The sequence below is a fragment of the Penaeus monodon genome, chromosome 41, assembly GCF_015228065.2.
Source record: "Penaeus monodon isolate SGIC_2016 chromosome 41, NSTDA_Pmon_1, whole genome shotgun sequence".
Lineage (NCBI taxonomy): Eukaryota > Metazoa > Arthropoda > Malacostraca > Decapoda > Penaeidae > Penaeus > Penaeus monodon.
Genome location: NC_051426.1, coordinates 21,104,081 through 21,109,080, shown reverse-complemented (window position 1 = coordinate 21,109,080; position 5,000 = coordinate 21,104,081).

The following is a 5,000-nucleotide window of genomic DNA, read 5'->3' as shown; positions in this document are numbered from 1 at the left end:
ATACTTTTCATTATACTATTTATTATGAGCATAAAATCACACATTGTTATATAAAAGATAAAAGCATATATAAATGCCAATATGTTGTATCATTTGTAAGGTGTACAATATGTATATTATATACACAATATAAGCACTTACATTAGTATATACCCAAGTATTTAGCTACTTTGGGGTAAAGAAACAGCCAAAGGGTAGACAGAGTGTGGATGCATTTTATCTGGAACGAAGATGCTTGAGGGTTGTTTTGTTCTTGTAGGAGATGTAACAGGATGTTACCTGGCTTTAAAAATTACCAAAGACAGTCCAGCACCATCTATACGTATCACATTTCACGTCCTTAGAAAACGTACAGATGTGAGCATCATTGTAAAGATTTCTGTGTTTCATATATGGCATAAAAAATGTTAACAAAACTATTAGTTCCAATAGAATAAAAAGAAAATACAAAATAGCATTAAGTTACATCATCTGGTGAACAGCAGGTATCCCAAACAGCAACCAATTTAAAAGTTGGCTAAGTTACATACACAATTTAAGTTACATATACAACTTTTTTCAGTGAAGGCTTCGGAAATTTTCAAGTATTTTTTTATATACAGAAAATGTGGTATTTACTTTGAACCCTTCCACAAAAGTATTCCCAGTATTATCTTGGTATCATATGAGAAACACATTTCTTTTTGCTTTCACAGCCTTTATGGTTCCGAATCTTCCATCTTCATCAGTAATTCATATGAAGTATAGGGTCTTTTCACTCAGAATTATAAACCAGAATATTCCACTGATTTCTTATAGCTATATTGTCTACTGTACTTGCTCTTTATTAATTATCAGCTTAGCTACTTAATATCTATGAAAATCATATGGGAAATATATAATATCCAGTTTATTGAGAAACATTTATAGAATAAGACCTAATTGTGAAAGTCAAGAACATACAAGTGTTATGTTAATGTTCAAAACACGAAAAGCAGCGGGGTGTTAAACACTACCAATATACATTTAATTTGAAATATTTTTTTGAACTATTCAACAAAACACTGATTTTATAACACATTATGCAGAAAATGCAGCATTAAGTAGAATTATGGCTATCTTAAGTAGGTGTAATAAAATAAAAACACATGAGTTCAGTATATTGTGAGTGATTTGCCATTCCTTAAGTGTTTCACGTACAAGAGAATTTACACATAACAACTGTACAAAAGAATACATCTTTCTTCAATAATTGTTTGCAGTAGTGAGGCACATCCACACAGTCACCTATATACAATGTTTACAAGTGCTCTTCATTTCAGTCTATATACAACAGACATACAGAAAAAAAAAAAAAAAAACACATTTGATTAAAAAAACATGAATGGCCTTCCACAGCCTTGTTAACGATAGTCTCAAATTCATGAGAAAAAGGCTCCTCTCTTGCTTGCTACATGGGTCAACAGGGGAACTATCACTGAATATCTTCAAATTGTCTTTTTTGTCAATTTTAACAATCTTATATTTATTTCTAATGATACTAAAAAGGTAACAAAATATAAAGTACATGTTAGTATCTCATGTTACAACACAAAGGATATGATATACTCATAAAAGTAGAACTTCTTTCACTTTACAATGGTTTCGAAACTTATTTTCAACCTTTACTACTTGAGACACAACAAACTTTTAGAGTTAATATGTTGTCATTGCTGAAAAAATGCCAATGAAGTTTTTCTTTTGATAAAATTTAATTGCTAAGTTACCTTTTTAACTCACCTATAATTCTCTCTCTATATATTTCTGGACTAAATGGAAGAGAATTAAAGCATTTTCCAAATTTTGGTCACAGTCAACTTTTGTGGGAATAATGTTAAGAAAGAAAACAATATAAATTCCAGATCTAAAAAAAAAAAAAAAAAAAAAAAAAAAAAAAATTACTTTTTCATAAAAGAAGTTATTTGGTCAGATGAATAAATATGAAAAATAGTTAATTTTAATTTTTTTTAAAATACAAGAAAATAGAGTTTTCTTTTTACATTTCTTTTTTTTTTTAATGAAATTATAATCCTAACTTTGGTTATGAGCAGATATGTAGAAATCTTAATTACTATTCCTTTGACTGTTTAAACAAACATTATTGCTTATAAGAAACAAGCTTCCCAAAGTTGTACAAACAACTAATGTTATATGAATCATCCACCACAGGCTACCTTTAAAAATCAATAAATATTAAGACATTAGAGATAGTAATACAAATCATAAAACAAATATTTAAAAAAATTGTATATCCATATCAAATAAAGAAAAGAAAATATTTGTATTCTGATTCACACACGCCTCTCGATCCACACAAACCAAAATAGGGACTTCCTATGAAAACAATATCTATCTCTCAAATGTACCATAGGCAGGGAGTCAGAGGGTTTTAAGAATAAATGCAATCAAATTAAATTTTTTACTGATATATCATGTGAAATATTTTACAAAAGTTGCATATTCAAACATTTCAAAAGGTTCCTCTTTTCACAACAAAATATATCCTCATCACATGGGGGTACATAAGTCTAAACCATCAAACATTTTAAGAACCTTTTCTACTTTGGGTCAGGGGATTGTGGTGTCTTACTTAGCTGAAGCTCTTGGTCATGGCCCTGCAGAAAGTGTCACCTACAAGATACCCTCTCCCAGGTGACCCAGTTGTTTTTAGAGCATCTGGAATAATCATGAACAGTCCAAATCACTCATTCATTTTAACACAAATGACAGCAATCTAAGAACTTTGATGGCATCACCAGACATAGTTGGCCAGTTTGGAAAAAGATACTCACTGAGTCACTTAGATTCATCACATTTGATCTTCCAAGGAGTTTCATTACTCATACCTGAATATAAACCCATTTAAGAAAGTCAAGGTTACAAGGCATTTTGAACAACAATAAATGTCTCATTTTGTTGCACCTCAGGTGCCTGGTACATAAAATCATTACTCAATAAAAATACTAATAATTATTGCACATTTTAGATACACTTCTGTTTTAAGGAAGAACTACCCTAATGCCATTCCTGAATATAAACAACTGAGAAACTACAGTAAATGCACACACAAAACTGTTAATGCCCATCACACATATAACAGGCCACACCTACACATAGAGGCTTTTGGCACAGCCATAGAAAGTCATCCAATGCAGCTGCTGCTCAGTGCTAGTTACCCCAAATGAGAGGTTTTCAGTAACCTACAACTATTCTCATCTTCATTGATATGGAAGTTCAGACTTTGGTCTCTGAATAACGGAGAATATGTTAGCAGAAACATTTGAAGAATATACTGAATACTTTAAATGCTCATTACAACAACTATGCTAATATTCATAGTAGTAGCTCCCTAGCAAAACTGACAAGAATATCAACAGATCTATTAGGGGTCTATTGATTTGCATCTAATCACAATGATATAGCTGCATTGAACAGTGATCCTATAATGGATCAGTGGCAAAATGATGCAGTTCTGTAACCTGTAACAGCCTTTACCTGAATATCTATTACTTTTCAATTGCTGAAAGCATTCTTACTGATATATTAAATTGCCTCACTTCAGAATTCCTCTCTGTCTCCAAGTGCAGCAATCACTCAATCACAGGTGACTAATATATACACATATACATACATACATATAATATATGTATAGATATAGATATACAGATAGATACAGATATAAAGATATGTATATTCATATATCTATATCTGTATATACACATACATACATACATATGTACATGTGTGTGTGTGTGTGTGTGTGTGTGTGTGTGTGTGTGTGTGTGTGTGTGTGTGTGTGTGTGTGTGTGTGTGTGTGTGTGTGTGTGTTGTTGTTGTGTGTGTGTGTGTGTGTGTGTGTGTGTGTGTGTGTGTGTGTGTGTGTGTGTGTGTGTGTGTGTGTGTGTGTGTGTGTGTGTGTGTGTGTGTGTGTGTGTGTATATATATATATATATATATATATATATATATATATATATATATATATATATATATATATATATATATACACACACACACACACACACACACTAAATAAATGTATATATATATATATATATATATATATATATATATATATATAAATAAATATATATGTATGTATGTATGTATGTGAATGTGTGAATATGTGTGAGTGTGTGTGTGTGTGTGTGTGTGTGTGTGTGTGTGTGTGTGTGTGTGTGTGTGTGTGTGTGTGTGTGTGTGTGTGTGTGTGTGTGTGTGTGTGTGTACACACATATATGTATGTATGTATATATATGATATATATGTATATGTATCTACATGTATATACATACATATACATATACATTTTCACACATATGTATATTTATATGATTACACACATACATACATACACACATACATTCATTCATACATATAAATAAATGTGTATATATATGTATAAATAAATAAATAAATATATACATGTATTTATATATATACACACACACACACACACACACACATATATATATATATATATATATATATATATATATATATATATATATATATATATATATATATATACATATATATACACATTTATTTATATGTATGAATGAATGTATGTGTATATATATAAATATACATATGTGTGTAAATGTATATATCTGTAGATACATATACATATATATATATATATACATACCTTACATATACACACATATATATATGTATGTATGTATACAGACAGGTAGATATATGTATATATGTATTTATATGTATGTGTATATATACATATATATACACACTAATACATACACATATATGTATGTGTGTATATATATACACACATGTATACATACACATGCATACTTACATATATATATATATACACACATGTACATGATAGAAAAAACCCACTATGCACAAACGAGATTTATTGAAAAGTGAGACAACATACCTACATGCACATATCTATAAATTTACATACATCTCGTGTGTGTGTGTGTGTGTGTGTGTGTGTGTGTGTGTAAGCA